General features: G+C 46.6%; 1 protein-coding gene across 2 annotated transcripts in view; it reads left to right on the top strand.

The window, feature by feature from the left end:
* CEP112 (centrosomal protein 112) overlaps nt 1-19,257 on the top strand; it is a 432,986-nt gene that overhangs the window by 399,698 nt on the left and 14,031 nt on the right. The gene's annotated exons all lie outside the window — the stretch shown is intronic.

Genomic DNA, 19,257 nt, shown 5'->3' with positions numbered 1-19,257 from the left:
AGGAAGGGCTATTTTAGAAGCCATTGAAATTGTTTATTGTCAAACAAATGACAGAGCAGAGGCATTTTAGATGCATCAGATGTATATCAATTTGAATTAGAAATAAGGAAAGAAAGGTGATTTTTTTTTTTAATACAAAGGAAAATTCAGAAGTTTAAAAGGCCATTTGAATATACTTTCCACGTAAATCACCTTTTGGATTTCTACGCAGAGTTAGAGGACATAGTTCCAGTTTGAAAAAGAGTATTATAAAACCTTCAAGGAAAAGAATGATTTGTTGAATCAAATGGAAAATGTACAACTAGTGAAGAATATAGCATCATTGGCATATTATTAAAGTTTTGTGAAATAAAAGGCCGATTGTGAACCAGACAACCTAGTACCTACCTACTCGGCTCTCAGCGTACTGAATCCACATGGAAAACGTGGTGTCTTCTAGGAGCTTCCATTGCTATAATAAAAGAAAGCATTGTTTAAAGATCCATTCTTGGTTTTGTATGTAAGATTTACACTCAGGTTTATTCAGAAGGGATGCAGAGAAGCAGCAGGGAGACTCTGACAGGAGATTGTCTCATCTTTGATTAAGAAGCAAGAGAGGAATTCGCAGCCCGCTGCTGTGGGCCCTGACAAACTCGCGGGGGGCTCCTCCCTGCTCTGTAGGTAGCCCAGTGTGGGCAAGAGAGGGCACAGGCGCCAGGCTCGGACGCTGTGCTGGGTCTCGCAGGGGCAGCAGCAGAAAGGTGGCAGTGGTCGGAAGGATGGTGTGTCAGGCCGGGCACCCCCTATGGAACCAGAGCCACCGTCTCTCTTATATTTCTGCCCTCCAGCTTGAAGATTTTATTTGAATGAACGCCCCTGCAGAAAGAATGGGAGAAAATTGGAAAACTGGACTGAATGATCCCAGATGCTTCATTCAGCACATAAGATTTTGAGGTTCTGCTTGACTTGATAAACAGAGGAAGGTAAATGAGATGGTAAATCAGTGTGTGCCACGGTAACTAAACGACAGCTCAGAATGAATTCTTTTTCTAAACTCCCAAGTGATACATACCTTCGACATTTCAATTCAATTCAACAAATATTTACTGAGCGCCTGTGATAGATCATGCCCTTTACTGGCCCTGATATACATTGGTGAACAAACCAAACAAAAATCCTTGTTCTTGTGAAGCTTACATCTTAACGATAGGTTCTTCATAGCATTTTGTGTTTCTATATAAATTTTAGACTGGACTTGTCAGTTTCTAGTAAATCTTCCAGTCCATGAACATAGAATATCCCTCTGCTTTATTTAAGCATTCTTTAATTTTTTTGTTATATTTTTATCATTTTATGTAAAGATATCTTGCACATTTTATGTTAGATTTATTCCTGTGTATTTGACAATTATGATGCTATTTTAAATGACATTATTTTCAAATTTCATTTTCTCACACTTTGTTGCAGTACTTAGAAATACAATTGACTTTTGTATAGATTCCCTTTATCACATTTAGGAAGTTTCTTTCTCTTCTTACCAAGAGTCTTTTTTTCTTTTTAAAACCGTAAATGGATGTTTACGGTTTTTTCCATCTTTTGAGAGAATTATATGAATCTTGTCCTTTATTCTGCTAATGCAGTGATCTTCACAGACTGATTTTCTAATGTTAAATCAAGGTTGCATTTCTAGAATAAGCCCCACTTGATCATGGTGACTCATCCCTTTTTACCTTTTGCTGGACTTTGGTTCACTAATATTTTGTTTAGAATTTTTACATCTATGCTTATTCATGAGATTAGCCTACTATTTTCTTTTATTGTGATGATATTACTAGATTTTGGTATCAAAATTTGAAGGTCTCATAAAACAAAATGGAGTGTTCCCTCTTTATTTTCTGGAAGAGTTTGTACAATGTTGATAATTATTTCCTCCTTAAAATGTTTGGTAGATTAAGCTATCTGGGCTGAAGTTTCCTTTGTTGGAATATCTTCAATTAATTATGGATTTACTTTCTTTAGTGGTTGTAGTATCAGATTTCCTATTTTGACTTCTGCCAGATTCTCTCTTCTTTTTGAGACTATAAGTATATATACATACATCTGATCTTCTAACTATATTTCCTATGTTTTGTATTGATTCTGGATATTTTTTAATCTAGCTTCTGTTTCACTGAGTCTCTCCTCAGCTGTGTCTAACCTGCTGTTACACCCATTCTTAATTTTGGTTACTGTATTTTCCAGAGAGAGAATTTCTACTTAGTTCTTTTTTTAGTTTCCTGTTCTATGCTGAAGTTCACAACTATTTTTCTTAATTTTGTTGAACATTTATCTTGGTTCTTGTAAAGTCTAGGTCTGATAACCATTATCTGGAATTCACATGGTTCTCATTTCATTGTATTTGTTTCTCTTGGCTTTTGGGCATATAGTCTTGCTTTCTTGTGAGCCTGGCTATTTTTGATTGTGTGCCGGATATTTTATATAGAACTTCATAGAAATAGTTTGGGACCTGGGATGATGATAACTGTCTCCAAAGAGAATTTACATTTGCTTCTAGGTAAGCAGGTAGCGGCACTTGCCGTCTTGAATAAGCTTAATCCATTTTCAGGGACTGAGATTGTTTGAAGCTAGATTTCACTTTTGGAGAGGGCTGGTCTGTTTCCAATTCACTCCTACTCCGAGGGTGTAGCCCTTCGGGCTCCACCCAAAAGCATGGGATTTTACCAGGAACTCCTGGACTGCAGTTTGTGTCCCCCTGACTTCTTTTGTGAGGCTGTTAGAAGATCTGTTCAGCTTCTCAACCTCTCGCCAACCAATCTAGAAGTGGCAAAGGCCGCTGTGTTAAAATGTCCCCAAATGCCAGACTTACAAGTTCTCTTGATTTCTCCCACCTCCAGGATTGGCCCCATAATTCTTCCCTGCCTTCTTAGTTCCCTAATACCCTGAAGCAGACTTGGGAGGGAATTACTGTAGGCTTCCGTTACTAGAAGTGGAAATCCACTACAGATCTCCCTTGACTTACGATGATGGGGTTACATCCTGATAAACCCATCCTAAGTTGACAATACTGTAAGCTGTAAATTCATTTAATACACCTCACCCACCCAACATCAGAGCTTAGCCCAGCCCCCCTTAAATGTGCTCAGAACACTTACGTTAGCCTACAGTTGGGAAAAATCATGTAACACAAAGCCTATTTTATAATAGTGTTGAATATCTCATGCAGTTTATTGAATACTGTCCTGAAAGTGAACTTTTTTCAGAATGGTTTGTCTGGGGACACAATGGTTGTAAGTATGCTGGTTGTTTACCCTCGTGATCACATGACTGGGAGCCCCTGCCCTGCATCGCGAGAGAAGATTGTATCGTTAGCCCAGGAAAAGATCAAATTCAAAATTCAAAATTATGGGGCTTCCCTGGTGGTGCAGTGGTTGAGAGTCCGCCTGCCGATGCAGGGGACGCGGGTTCGTGCCCCGGTCTGGGAGGATCCCACATGCCGCGGAGCGGCTGTGCCCGTGAGCCATGGCCGCTGAGCCTGCGCGTGCAGAGCCTGTGCTCCGCAACGAGAGAGACCACAACAGTGAGAGGCCCGCGTACCGGAAAAAAAAAAAAAAAAAAAAATCACATTTTCCATGTGTGCGTGGATCTGTTTGGGACTTTGTATCCTTTTCTGACCATCCACTTCCTGTGCCCTGTGCTATGACTTCATGAGTCATAGATTATGGCGCTTGAAGAAACAGACTCTGGAGCACCAGTGCCTGGGTTCAAATCCCAATGCCACTTCCACTTACCTGCTGTAGAACTTCACACAAATTAGTTTCCTTTTTTTGCTTAAGTTTCCCTGCCTTGAAAATGGGTTAATAATAATGCCCACCTCATAAAATAGTTGTGAGGATTGTCAGTTATTACAAGGAACACCTCTAGAAGGGCACTAGTACACAGCAAACCGTATTATCTATAGGGGAAAGTCTTCCCTCATCACTTGTTTTAGAATTGTCCTAGTTATTCTTAAGCATCTGTACTTTCATATGAATCTTAGAATAACTTTCATGTTTTAAAATCTGAATGATTGATCGGTTAGACTTGGTCTTATTACAGCTTCACGAATTAGTCTGGGAAGAATTAACATCTTTGCATCTCTTTGAATTTCATTAGGTCTTCTTTTGTATCTTCATTACAATTGAAATGTATCCTTTTATGGATGGTGTGCATTTCTTTTTAGATTTATTTCAGAATATATTATGGCATTTGTTTCCTTTTGTGGATTTTCCCCTTATATTCTCTAAACAGTTAGTGCTGTTGTTTAGGCACATACTCACATTTGTTTGTATATATCCAGCCAACCAGAGCTATTGTCAATATTAATTCTGATGATTTTTCAGTTGATAATTCTTAAGTTTTCTAGGTAAATTTTCTGTTGATTTCTTAAATTTATCTATGTAGGTAATTACATAATTCCTTAACAGAGACAACTTCTGTGTCAGCTTTCATCCCCCTGTGTTTTGGTTGGTGCACAGGCCGGGTCTCTACTCAGCGCTGAGGAGTCATGACAGAACACGTCCCTGCCTCTTACTCATTTCCAGTGGGAATGCTTCTCAGGGGCTGCTCAAGCGTTTGGTTTCCTTAAATTTTATTGAAGTGTAGTTGATTTTACAACATTGTGTTAATTTCTGCTGTACAGCAAAGTGGTTCAGGTACACATGCACATATTCTTTTTCATATTCTTTTCCATTATGGCTTATCACAGGATATAGAATATAGTTCCCTGTGCTGTACAGTAGGACCTTGTTGTTTACCCATCCTGTATATAATAGTTTGCATCTTCTAATTCCAAACTCCTAATCCATCCCTTCCCCACCCCCCTTCCCCCTTGGCAGCTACAGCTCTGTTCTCTATGCCTGGAGTCTGTTTCTGTTTTGTAGATACGTTCATTTGTATCATATTTTAGATTCCACATATAAGAGATACGACATTTGTCTTTCTCTTTCTGACTTACTTCGCTTAGTATGGTAATCTCTAGGTCCATCCATGTTGCTGCAAATGGCATTATTTTGTTCTTTTTTATGGCTGAGTAGTAGTCCATCGTATACATGTACCACATCTTCTTTATCCATTCATCTATTGATGGACATTCAGGTTGCTTCCATGTCCTGGCTATTGTAAACAGTGCTGCTGTGAACACTGAGGTGCATGTGTCTTTTTGAATTATGGTTTTGTCTGGGTATATGCCTAGGAGTGGGATTGCCGGGTCATATGGTAGCTCTATTTTTAGTTTTTTGAGGGACCTCCACACTGATCTCCATAGTGGCTGCACCAATTTACATTCCCACCAACAAGTGTAGGAGTTTCCCTTTCCGGTTTCTGAGGGTTTCTGCTAGCTCCTCTTTGTTGCATTTAGACACACACCTTCATTATAATTACTTGTGTATACATTTTGTCATTCCTACTAGACTAAGACACCTTTGAGGGCAGAGGGTATATTGTAGTAGGAATACACACACACACACGCACGTGTACGTGTACCTGTAAATGTGTACACACACACGCACGTGTGTTGTGTGTATGTGACACCCGGAGAGCCTCTCAGGTGTGTGGAATGGAAGCATCACCCCCTCCCACGTGTCCCTTCACCCATCACGGAGTGACTTCTTGGCCCACCCTTATTACCCCATCCCAGGGTCTCTTAGACACAGCGCAGGATCCTCATCTCCAAGGTACAAAATCCCCTCGTTAGGGGTCAGAGGGGGCTTCTCCCCTTCCTGCACACTCTCCCTCCCTCCCAGTTTCCCCACCTGGAGCTCTTCGACCACCGTCAAGGGGGCTCTTTTCTATGATGTTACCCTGTGGTCTGACCTTCAGATTCCTGGCTCACTGACCACTGCTTTCCCTTTGGCAACCTGCTTAGAAAATGTCCCTTTTCGCCCAGCTGCATGCCGTTTGTTTTACCCACGCTCTGCACAACCAAGCGACCTCAAAAGGCATCTGGAAATGCATTTTCCCTTGGAAATAGTAGTAAACAATGCTTTAAGTACTTACATGTTAATCTGTTATATCTATTATGGATGTATTCTTTATTTCTTTTCTAAAATCATTTACTTATTTATTTAAATATTTATTTATCTTGGCCGTGCTGGGTCTTAGTCGAGGCACACGGGATCTTTAGCTGCGGAACACAGACTTCTTAGTCACGGCGCGCGGGCAGGATCTGGTTCCCCAGCGAGGGATCGAACCCAGGCCCCCCCCGCAAGCAGTGGGATTGCGGAGTCTCACCCATTGGACCGCCAGGGAAGTCACTGCTTTGTTTCTTTTTTTTTTTGCGGTACGTGGGCCTCTCACCACTGCGGCCCCTCCCGCTGCGGGGCACAGGCTCCGGACGCGCGGGCTCAGCGGCCACGGCTCACGGGCCCAGCCGCTCCGCAGCATGTGGGATCTTCCCGGACCGGGGCACGAACCCGCGTCCCCTGCACCGGCAGGCGGACTCCCAACCACTGCGCCACCAGGGAAGCCCTGCTTTGTTTCTTTATAAGATTGAGTTCTTCTCTTGAGGACGGTAACGTGAGTTGGTTCCTCAGTCATTTCCATGAAGCTGAATCTTGGTACCTCCAGCCCCATGCCCCCAGCCCGAGCATCTACACGATGCTTTGCACAGGGTGGGCACTTGCTGCTCCGTCAGTGAATACATGAGTCGTACAGTCCATTCGTTTTTGGACTAAGTGGTTAACGATAGGGTTTATTATTCTGAACAGACGTCTACTTCGTTTTCATTAATCTTTAAAACTGCTAGATTTTTGCTTATGCAGACACTGACCTTTTCAGTGAATCTTGCCAAAATTTGATTGTAGCACACGCAGAAATCATGTTACTGAATCGCTGCCGGTTCCACTTCTTTGTGATACGTGGCATTTAGGAGCATCTAAGTCTGGGGGGAGGCGAGGTCGGGTGGAAGCTTGAAGAATGCACGATGTGTTTTAAAGGTGGCACTTGTTGGTATTTGGGTTTTGGTACAGGTGACAAAGAATGATAAAAGTGTTTGCATTTGTGGGTACAAAGTGTTGCCAGCAAACAGAAAATGTCCTGAGATTTTAAATTACGAGGTTTATAAAATTCCGACTGAGTTATAGCAATATACAGAAAGTGAAGGGACCCGAACAGTGAGTTGACCCGCCCGGGAGGAAAGTCTAGCTAAGATACGTACACAAGCATATTAGAGTGTGATTAGAGTATATTTCAAAAATCAATAAACCTCGAAGAAGACATGCCTCATTGAAGAGAGAAACAAGTTATTTTCCTTAATTTTAGAAAATTTTGGTACAATTTTTAAAGGTTATGGCCCATTTATAGTTATTATAAAACCTTGGCTATATTAATTCCCTCCCCCTATCTTGCCCCTCCCCCTTCCTTCTCCCCACTGGTACCCTCTAGTTTGTTCTCTGCATCTGTGCGTCTGCTTCTTTTTTGTTATTTTCACTAGTTTGTTGTATTTTTTATATTCCACATATAAGTGAGATCATACAGTATTTGTCTTTCTCTGTCTGATTTATTTCACTTAGCATAATGCCCTCCAAGTCCCCAGTCCATTCAGGTTCCTGCAAATGGCATTATTTCGTTCTTTTCCGTGGCTGAGGAGTATTCCACTGTGTATATGAACCACGTCTTCCTCATCCAGTCATCTGTTGGCAGACACTTAGGTTGCTTCCATATCTTGGCAATTGTAAATAATTCCTCAGAAGCAAGTTATTTTTTAATAGGAGAAGGCTCTTATTCATTCAGCCAACACGTATAGAGCACCTACTATGTGCCAGACACCATTAGCCCTGGAGCATGGCATGAGTGAGAGAATCTTTCCCTGGAGGAGCTCAGGTCCAAGTAGCAGGGATTCTTAAAGTTAACTTTCATTGGCTTGTTGCTCTGCATTATCCTATTTTTCGGCTCCGTTTTAGACCCCCCCTTTACAATCTCTTCTGTTGACTCCCGGGCTTTGGCCTTTCCCCTCATCACAGGTAAGCTGTCTCCTGGTCTCTATTTCTTGCTTCTTCCAGCTATACTCTCTCTTTTCTTCAGTGATACCATCTATCCCCAAGGGCCTCCGCAGTCATTTCTGCGGTGATTTGCAAATTTCTATCCCGAGGGCGCACCTCTTTCTCAAACTCAGGTCCTGCCTTTATATCTGTGTGGTGACACATGCACCTCAATGTGGCACGATAGCCTCTCAAATCTAAAAACAAAGTCTTGAGCAAAAACGCTCCCTGATGCTAAATCTAGGTTTTACAGCAGATCTAACAGTTGGGGCTCAATGTCATAACATCTTGGAAAGGAAAGAGAGATGAATCAATCATAATAGGCAGTGATAACACAGTTAGTCTTAGTACCAGGCAAAGTCAAACCGGTGGTGTGATTTCACTGAAGAGAGCAGGGTCAGTTGCCTCTCTCCCAAAATGTCTCCCCTACCCACACACTGAAAGCTGAAATCACTGGGGCAGGATTTCAGGTATCAGGGACCAGAACTATATTTTTCCACTAGAGACTCAAAGTGGTCACCCATCAGAGCATCTTTACCCAAGGACAGTTGTGCTGGGAGAGTGGTGAGAACACGTGACAGTACTGGGCACCGGACCGGTGCCGGGTGGCGGGGGGAGGGGGAAGGGGGAGGCGGGACTCCGTGTGCTGGGGAGGATGGAGAAAGGAGCGACCAGGGGCAAGTGTCCCTTGAGAGTTCTGCGTGGCGCAAGCCTGTCCTCGGCTGAGATGGTGGCACCAGCTCTTACCGTGAATCGGTAGTGCTGAACTGGGAGAAGAGAAACCACTGAAATTTTAGCAAAACTAGAGCGGAAAGGAAACCCTTCTGTTCCATCCCAGGAAAGGAGGAGGCGTAGGTCTGACTTTGTGTTGTTGTCAGAAGGCGCTTTGATTCCTTTTCAGCGCTTTGATTCCTTTTCAGTAATCCCAGGAACGCTGCTCCCCAAAAGCCGCGTGCAGTCGGGTGGTTTTAGGGTTTTCTCTGCCCTTGTGGTTTTGAATTATATAGACTTTTAGTGCTTAACTACAAACAGAGGATTTTCCAGGTGGGGGATCGGAGTTATGGAGAGAAAAATGGTGAAATACAAGTCACTGGGGTAATAAGGTCTCTTGGATGTGGGTAGAAAGTTCTTGACTTAGAGCCGAAGGCTTACCGTGTATACTGAACAGCTCAGCATACCTGGAGGGCCCCGGGGATGCGTCAAAGAACAAAGCCTAGTTGGTTTTGATGTGTGAATTGTTTACAAGCCAAAAATAAAATTCTTTTTAAATGGCCTCATCACCAAATTTTAGTTTATCAAAATGCAGTGACCTCCCTCAGAAGTGTCCCGGGCATCGGGCCCCAGTCCGAAGGGCAGGGGTAGAGGCTGGGACAAACCTTCCCAGGCAGTGGGAGACCCTGGACAAAAGTGACTGCTCGCCTGTCATGGCTTCTGTGACAGCCGCATTCTTGTGCATATTTCGTTCTTCGAGGTTCCGCAAGTTTATCCTCAGTGTACAAATATTACAGACTGATCTTAATCCTTTTTCCATTTTGTCTAAACGTATGAAATTTAAAATATACTTGTTCCTAAAATTCATCACCACCCTCATTCCCACTGCTAAGTTTTCGCAGCTCTTGGATCCTTTTCAAAAGGCGCTTGTGTGTGTGTGTGTGTGTGTGTGTGTGTGTGTGTAGGAATGTTTTTAAAATGCATATCCTTAATATAATAAATTATAGAGGGATAAAAGAAAAGAATATCGGATTTGGGAGTTTAAGGGGTTTATTGGGGGTATTTTGTCGTTCTAGTTGTTTGGTTGGGGGTTTCTGTTTTGGGGGGGTGGTTTGGTTTGGTTTTGGTCTCGGCTTTCGCTTTCTGGTACATCTGAGTGGGCCCACAGTTTTAGTCAATCCGATAACAGATACCAACTCAGAAAATATCATTTTATTCCCCCACCCCGTTGCCCTGAAGTTGTGATCACTCTCCGAATTCACTGGGCTTCTCCACTTGGTTCCCTGGACATTTTCCCAAGCTTGCTCAGCCATTCGCCTCCTGGACTTCTGGGTTGAGGTGCTGTCAGATCAGATCGAGATCATGTGCTAAGGCTCAGTGAGAACATCTTTGTCTTCAGTTTAAGAAGCATTATAGAGGTCACGACTTCGCTACAAAGAAGGTGGCTCCAATCCCTCACTTTATGAAGGGGAATGCGGGGTGTGCGTTACACCAAAGGCACCAGCCCCGCCAGCACCAGGACCCCAAGAACCAGCCGCGGGCTCATTTTGTCCACTAGCTCCGTGTACGACAGGGCTGGGTGGTACAAAAGCAGATGTAAACTATTTTTCAGATACTCCTCTGACTTAGCATTAAATTTCCCTTAGACCAGGTGCCGGTGTTTAAATAATATCCCGAAGGATCCAAAGAGAAGGAATTACTCATCGTGTTTCGTTCGTATAAAATCTGACATAAAGGGGAGAAAAGTACAAAGAAACCAAAGTACCTTGACTCGGCCTTGCCAGACTATAATCATTTGAAAAGAGCATTGCCTCACTTATGAAAGCTCAGAAGTGAAGCGTTCTTTTTCTTTAATTATCAGTTGAATTTCCCAGTATTTGTTATTAGTGCTTTTTAGTAAAAACAAAGGCAGACCATTGTCACTTTTCTCGCAAAGCCGTTTGGCTATGTTTTTTGGGAGGTTGGGCAACACTTGCTTTCAGGCGGCTCTGTCCTTTAAGCACTTCCATTTACTTGTGTTATTGATTTATACCTTGCTCACCGCAGTGCCTGCTTTATGGGCTGCATCAATTAAGACACAGCAGAGAAGTAAACTCTTGACTTTGAATAAAGTTATTTTCTGGGGCGCTCCCGACATATTGCCAAAAGCTTCACCAGGCACAGGTGCCACTGGGCCCTGAATTCCGGGGCCAGTCGCTGGCAGATCATCGGCCGCGTCAGCTACTGGGTATGTAGGTCTCTTGTCAGATAGCAGTTGTGTGGGAAAGAGGCCCATACAACGTAACACAGAGGCTGGCAGCGGAGAAGGGCCACCGAGGTTAGATACCGTGAATTTATAGTTGACCCTGTCAAGACAGTGTGTGTGTGTTATTGTTGTTGTTTACTCTCTGCGGCCCCGGGATGAAGCAAGCAGGTGTCGGGGAGCCCCCAGAGCTGGGATCTGGCCCAGAGGACCCGGCGGTAACAGACGTCAGCGTTTCAGGTCTAGGTTAGGTCAGCAGGAGAGTTCAGGAGAGAGCTGGCCAGTTAACTGGGGAGCAGGCAGACTGTGGGTGGCAGAAGCGTGATAGGGGGAAGAGGAGGTGAGCCGGCTGGAGATGCGGAGGGAGGTTTGGCTGGTCGGCGCCGTCCAGCTCGCGGCCGGCGTGGCAGTTCCCCCCTGGCGTCGTTACCTCACGGGCCGCCTGGTCAGGACCCTGGTTGTCAGGTGCAGAGTCAAGGCCCCTGGCAGAGAATCTCGGCTCTGGCCAAGAACTCCGTTAGAAATAGCTGGTGGGGGGCTTCCCTGGTGGCACAGTGGTTGAGAATCTGCCTGCCAATGCAGGAGACATGGGTTCGAGCCCTGGTCCGGGGAGATCCCACACGCCGCGGAGCAACTGGGCCCGTGAGCCACAACTACTGAGCCTGCGCTCTAGAGCCCGCGCTCCGCAACAAGAGCGGCTGTGACAGTGAGAGGCCCGCGCACCGCGATGAAGAGCGGCCCCCGCTCGCTGCGACTAGAGAAAGCCCTCGCGCAGAAATGAAGACCCAACACAGCCATAAATAAATAAATTAATTAATTAGTTAAATCATATAGGCTTCTAAGGAGACCTCTGCTTAAAAAAACAAAAAAACAAAAAACAAAAACAAGAAAGAAATAGCTGGTGGGAACTCACACTGGTTTAAACAATAAGAACTTTTTGCTTCATGTAACTGAGAAGCAGTGGAGGCTTAACCCAGTTACTCAAGTTATGTGACCAGAAGCCGGTTGCTCCCGCTCCGTTTTCAAGCTGCATTTCCTTATCGTTGGCTCCAGCCTCGGCAAGTTTTCTTCCTCGTGGTTGCGAGAGGACTGCTAGTTCCTGGTCCAGGCTCAAATCACAGAAGAGAAAGTTCCTTTCATAGCAGCTCCTTTGTCACTGGCCTGAACTCCAGTCCTAGTAGGGACCTGGCGCAGTTGGCAGGGGAAAGGCAGCTCAGGCCTGGGAACTGGGTTAGTGAAGCCAAACATCGCCTGGGGCCCGAGGGCCCTAGTCCTGGGGCTGCACAAGTAAGAGAAATCCAGCCGTTTCCAGGTGCTGGGCCCTGGCCACTAAGGAGCCTCCTGTCCTTACCTGTGTTGTCTGAGCAGCTTGCGAGGTCTGGACTTGCCAGGGAATAAAAGGCCAAGTGACACAGCAGGTGGGGGTGGAAACGCCCATAGTGTGGAAACAGAAGCCATTAAAATCGAGGTGGTATCATGGACTGGTTATTGTATCCACCTAGAATTCATATGTTGAAGCCCTAAGCCCCAGTGTGATAGGACCTGGAGATGGAGACATCGGGAGGTGATTAGGTCATGGGTGGAGCCCTCTGGATGGGATTAGTGCCCTTGGAAGAAGAGATGTGAGAAATGGCGTTCTCTCTCCACCTTGTGAGGACTGGCGAGAAGGTGGCCATCTGTAGGTCGTGAGGACAGCCCTCGCGGAACCCGACCCTGCTGGCACCCTGATCTTGGACTCTCCGGCCTCCAGAGCTGTGAGAAAGAAAGGCCCGTTGTTTAAGCCGCCCAGTCTCGAGGATTTTGTTGCAATAGCCTGAGCTAAGACAGGTGGGAACCAAGAAGCCAAAGGTATCAGGACAGCTCCTCTGTGTGGACGCTGAGCCCTGACAGCATCAGCGGGGCTGAGAGGAAGGCTCTGCTGGAACTCTCCATCAGTCACACTTTATAACCATTTCATCACAAGTCCTGTTATTTCACCTCCCAAAAGTCGCCTCAGTTCTGTGCATCTTTTCCATCCGCCTCACGTCTCTGTCCTCCGCACTGTCACCTTTGTTGGAACCCTGATCACCTTGTGTTCAGGTGAAACAGCCTCTCCCTCCTTGGCGTCCCTGCCTCTCCCCTCTGAGTAATTTCCTTAAATGCCACTGTCATCGTGCTTTCCCTGCTTGAAAATATATGCCTGGCTCCCACTCGCTGAGAGGACTTCTCTGGCAGACGTCTGAAGGTCTCTGTAGTCTGGGTTAGTTGACTGTCTACTGTTTCTTCTAAGCATTCCTTGATGTCTCCAGTCGGGCCCTCGGCTGGGTGGGCTCTGGGCGTCCACACCTGCCGCACTCATTTTCCCCTTGACTCGTGCTTTCTTTCCCTTTTGCCTGGAATTTCCTTTGACCGAACCTTTGCCCATCCAACTGCAGCTCACCTTTGGGCGCTCACCTTCTGCCCCGGTCCTCCCCAAACAGTGCCATGCCACAAAGAGCTTCTTTTTGACCCCAATTTCTGTTATACTTGGTTTCTCCATAGCTGTTTGTGGGCTAATTTTGTTTCCAAGGAAATGGTAAACTCTCTGAAGACAGCGTTTAATTCGTCCTTGTCCCCCCGCCACATACACAGAGCACAGACTAGCGCTGGTGACCTGCTAGGCACTCAGCACTGGACAGGACAGGATAGGTAAAGGGGGACCCCCTGGCGCAAGGTGTGTGTCCAGTCCTGGGCACGCCATAGGCTGGTCTTCCTTGAAGCAGCCCCACCCGTCCTAGGAGGCTCCCACCTAACCGCCCACCAGGCTCTGCCATCCCGCTGGCCTGGAACCCTTTACATTAAGAGCAGATTGCTCCAGGGACCCTGAGATGGCGGATCCGTGGCCTCCACGCCTACCACCAGCCACCCTTTGATATCCTGTTGCCGGTCCCTAGACAGCGTGCTGGCCTGCGCCTCTCCCAGCTTCTTAGGGACAGTCACCACCTGCGATCCAGAAACACAGTTGAGCTACACCATGAATAGATTAAATTTAAAATTCCAGACGAGTCTTCCAAAAGTTCCCATTCCATCAAACATTTAATTGCCTTAAGGGACGTTTAAAGCATATATTAGCCTAAATTCACAGCAACCCTTCTATTTCCAAGATCACTGGGCCAAGGTCTCACAAGGCCACTGTTAGGACAGGGACTTGGGCTCATCTGTCTGACTATTTAAAATCTTCGTCAGGCCAGAGGAAGCGAGATTAATTTTCTCAAAGAAAATCTTTGAGGAAAAGATTTTCTCAAAGTTGCAAAAAAATCGTTCACATAATGCAAGATAAAATAGTATCCTTGCCCCAAATCTTAGACCTGCAGCTGCCAACGTCGGTTTTAAATCCATGTGGGAGACAAAGAGAGGGGATGGAATTGCTACGGAGCCCTCAGTTACCACTTGGCCCTCAAGCTGCACAGACAGAGCCTTCTGATAGCAGCCTCCAATGGTTGGAAATAAAGCAAACACAGACCTTCGAGAACTCTACCCGAGTACGGAAAGGCCCTTTCTGTTTGTTTTCACGTATAAATAAGGTAGTTAAAATTTTCGCCATAGTATATTTTACCTTGAGGGCCAATAAACAGGAAGAATGACAGTGTTAGTTGTCATTAGTCGTAAATATCAGAACACAACTGCTCAGGGTCTTTCTAATTTTAGAGAGTGATTTTTCCCTGCCATTGAAGTCAAGAAAAATGCTGTCCCACAGAGGATCGCACAGCCCTCTGCCACCAGTGACAGTGGAGAGCTTTCTTCTTTGTCTTTTTTACTCTCTGCCATGAATTCTTCTCAGACATCATCAGAGTATGTTTCTAGATTTCAGTACATTTTTAATATGAAAGCAACGTCTTCCGACTGAAAAAACAGAAGCTTCCTGCTCTTGATGTGACCTTTGTTGGTTTGATGTGTTTTAAAAAAGATCTGGGCAACAGTTTTACAAAGAACGCCCAGAGACATTCCTGGAAAAGCAAATGAAAATAATGATGAAAAAGACTAGGAGAGGAGGCTTCTCGCTCAGCCTGACGCACTGTTGCTCTCCCCACACAGTCTCTTAAGGCCGTGGTGGTTTTGTCTGAGTCAGGAGCAATGCACTGAAGTTTTTTAAAGATACTTTAATGGGACTGTTTCTAACAGAAATTTTACTTTCACATCCGTCCAAGTGAACCAAGCCAAGTTAATATTCATTACTGATTTATCTGATTTGTAAAAATAGAAACCCCAGCCTCTTTTTAACTTTTTTTGGCCACGCGGCATGGCATGCGGGACCTTAGTTCCTCAAGCAGGGATTGAACCTGTGCCCTCGGCAGGGAAAGAGCTGAGTCCTAACCACTGGACCTCCAGGGAAGTCCCTGAAACGCCAACCTCTCTTGAAAGCCTGAAAGTGGACCGCTCTCTGGCCCGCCATTTCCCCATCTCACCTAGCACAGGTGTGGTGCTCGTCATGTGAGCCCAGGCATACGTCCTCGGGTGTGTTCCGCTTCCTGCAGACTCCAGCCTGCATAAGAGGCTCGCAAAGATGCCTTTATGTTGGCAAAAAAAATCCATATAATATTTTCAAGCTTCGGATAAATAATGTAATCTTATTTTTATAATCTCCAGTAAAACATAGCACCTACCCTCAGGGAACCCACAGCCTATGGGGAAAAGCAGTATGTAATCAATAATTACAATTTATGTGATAATAAAGTAAAAGCAGAGGCGCTGGGGTAAGGAAGACCTCGCTGTGGGTGTCAGCTCAGCTACTAATTAATTAGCTGTGTGACTGTGGGTAGAATAGGAACCTCTCTAGGCCTATTTCTCCATACATAAAAAGCCGTAAATGGACCGCATGGAGTTGATTGATAGGGAGATTAAATAAAATATGATACACTACGCAGAAGAGTACAAGACGGCACCTGATACATAGAACACGCTTGGTAAAGGTCAGTCGTTGATGGTGATGGTGATGATGACAGTCACAACTGTTAGATGCACAAGGTTTGAGGCATCTTAGAGGAGGGAATGGTTACCTTGACCGCAAGGCTGAGGACGGGGGTCCTGGAGCAGGTTACGTGTGAGAGCATCGGGGAGCAGAAGGGCCACGGGACAGCGTGTGCAAAGAAAGGCACGAGGTGCAGAGTGGGTGGGGTTCTGGGGAGAGACGCAGGTCGTTACTGGAGCACAAGATGTCCTGGGAAGTCAGGCCCAGGTCAGCTTGAGAAGGTCCTTGGATGACCCGTGCCGGGGACGTTGTCCTTCAGCTACAGCTAAAAAAATCCTGGAGGTACTTTTATGATGGGGGAGAGAGGGCTGGGCGGTCAGGTCCGCCTTTCAGGGAAACGGGCCAGCAGCGCAGAGAGTCAGCCGAAGGGAAATCTGGCAGCAGGGCAGCTGCAGTAGGCTCCCTGTCCTGTGGTAGAAGTCAAGATGCAGTAGTCTCCAGTCAGAGACCTTGAGATTTCCCATCGTCTACCGCATGGATCCTGACCGTACAGCCTCCACGTGGTTCCCTCAGCCACTGCCCCTGCACGACCTCCATCCACAGCAGACACCGGCCCCCGCCGGTGGTCCCTAAGTGCCGCACACGTCACCTCTGTGCCTCCCACTCTCTCCTCCACCAGCAACTCCTGTCCCTTTCGTCCACCTAAAAAGCATCCGGGTCAGATTCCATCACCTCTGTAGAGACTTCCGTCCCCCGCTTAGACGTGATCAGTCTGCCCTGCTCCTATCCGGGGCCTGTCACACTCCAGTCGTGCCCTTTCTGCACGTCTCGTGGGGACAGTGTAAGCTTCCAGGGGACAAAACCCATCTCACACTCACTCTGCTCCCCATGCAGAGCTGTGCTGGGTCGCCAGCCGTCATGCTGGCTGGACACACACCCTGACCATCATCGCTCAGAAAGCCTGTGGGACGTCTGGATGACTCCACATTCCCTAACTTTTAATTGAACGAAAATTCTCGTACCTCTGCCGTGTGAAGGTGGACACTCGGGAGTTTAGTCGGTGACCGTTGACATGGTGTTTTGAAGCTTTCTGCTCTGAGGCTGCGGGGTCTCGGTTCCCATCAGCTGGGAGGTGAGGGGACTCGTGCACAAAATCCGCATTCTGCTCACTGGAGCCTCCTGCGTGCATCCCGGGCGCGCCGTGGGACAGTGACCGCCGTCGTGTTCCTACTTGGTGTTTTGTGTAGAACGCCGTACCTGGCAGGACAGGCCTTCTTAAACATAGGGGTAGTTGGTGACTTGAGGGAGAGATTTAACTTATTTATAATTGTCAAGAGTTTAAAAATGCAGAAAAGAAAGAGTAGTCATGGCTTGCCTATTTTGAAAGATGCTCTCAAACCAGTTCAAAAACCTCTGACTGAATCAGGTATTTTGCACGATATCTAACTGAAGGTTAGATCTGGGCACTCCTAGTGTAATTTTTGCTTTAAAAATAGGAAACAACGTGTTTAGCACTAATTGCCTCTTGAACTCTGTTTGTAGCATTGCTGCTCACCAACATCTCTGATGACTGACAGGCTAGCTGGACGGCCCTGTTTCGTGCGAGGTGACGGCGTGCCAGGCAGACGACAGAGGTGGCCTTGGCCTCCCGGCAGCATCTGACAGCTGACTGCTCTCCCCTCCTCACTTGCACCCACCTCTCTGGCCATCCCGGTCCTAAACTTTGGTGCCTCCTGTGCATAAGTCTTGGCTCCTGGGAGATTCCTGGTATCTCTCTCTCCCCCCTGCAAGGAGCCCCCTTTCCCCAGCTTCTGCGTCCTCCTCTGGCTCAGTGGTCCTCAGGTGTCCAGGCCCGGCTTCCTCATCAGCTGTGCTCGTGCCTATCTCCCGGGCACCTGAAACACAGTAAATGCAAACCCAAACCAGGCCTTCTCTTCCCCCCATTCTCACTCTTCTTGGCACACGGCTGAGATGTAAATTCTCATTCGACTCACCCCTTGCTTTTATTTTTCACAAGCCACTCAGTTGTCAGCTTCTGTGATACGAGGTCCCCACAGCCGTCACCCTACAACAAGAACGTCTCCTGATCTCTGCACCATGGCTGTCCCCTGAGTCCCAGGCCACCTCCCCTCCTGAGTTTCTTTACAATATTTCCAGATAATTCCTCCTCCCAGGAATGAGGAGATGGCAGTTTCCATCATGGTTCTCGCTGGGAGCCTGTGTCTGCATCTACGACGTGGGTAGGATAATATCTCTCTCCCAAAGTTTATGTAAGGATTAAATACAACCTTCACGACGTGTGGAAGGTTATCTATCAGCTCCTTAATACAGTGCCTGGTGTCTGTCAGATGTTCCTAAGTGGTGCTTTCTCTTATACTTTCTGTACTTTCTACGCCATTAAATCTAAACTTGACAGCGTGATTTCAAGGTCCCACCTCCCTATTCAAACGTATCTTCGTTCAGACAGTATTACTGAGCACCTACCGTGTACCAAGTGTTCCAACCTCACTTCAAGGTACAAAGAGGAAACATCCAACGGAGCCCAGACCCCATGTCTGCCTTACTGAATACCAGTCTCACTGCATAGGTCTTCCTGGCCTTTTATTCACAAAGTCGGTTACACGTCTCGGGTGTCTCCCCCTGCCCTTGCCTGGGGTTTTGCTCCTCCATCGATGGACACCCCCTTTTCAGGAAGGGCTGATCGACTCTCCCTCTGGGAGGAAATCCAGGCTGTAAACAAAAGGGAAAACCGCGTGTCTTCCCGCGGGCGTTTTCTCCAGACCCTTTCAGGGACGTACCTTTTGACGTAAAGTGGACAGTTTGCCGTCCTCTGACGCGTGGGAACTTGCCCTCCACGTGCCCACGCACCTCGCCGCACGGACTCCCCACCTTCGGGTGAACCTCTGAGATCACTTTTGATCTTGGCAGCCCCGTAGGTACTCTGGACCTTCTGAAGGTCCTGTCATCTTAAGACAAAGACTGACTTAACACCCACAGTTGTGTGCACTGAGGTTTTGATTCATTCATTCACTCAGCAAATACTAAGGAGGCGCTGCCGTAGGCCAGGCAGTGAGCTGAACGCCCGAGCTGAAGGAGTCAGCCAGACGGACACCGTCCCCGACCTGCAGTGTCACAGTCTAGGGCAGGGGTCGGCCTGCTTTCTGCAAAAAGCTAGACAGAAAAGGTTTCAGGCTTTGCGGGCCATAGGGTCTCTGTGAAGAGCCCTCAGCGAGGTCATGGCAAAGTAGCCATCGATAATACGTAAACAAATGCGCATGGCTGTGTTCCAGTAAAACTTCGTTCACCAAAAATAGGTGGTGGGGCTTCCCTGGTGGCGCAGTGGTTGAGAGTCCGCCTGCCGATGCAGGGGACACGGGTTCGTG

This window comes from Lipotes vexillifer, unplaced genomic scaffold (genome assembly GCF_000442215.2).
Source record: "Lipotes vexillifer unplaced genomic scaffold, Lipotes_vexillifer_v1.1 scaffold664, whole genome shotgun sequence".
In the NCBI taxonomy this organism is placed as follows: domain Eukaryota; kingdom Metazoa; phylum Chordata; class Mammalia; order Artiodactyla; family Lipotidae; genus Lipotes; species Lipotes vexillifer.
The sequence above is the reverse complement of the archived record's forward strand: the minus strand, read 5'-3'. Positions and strand labels throughout refer to the sequence as shown.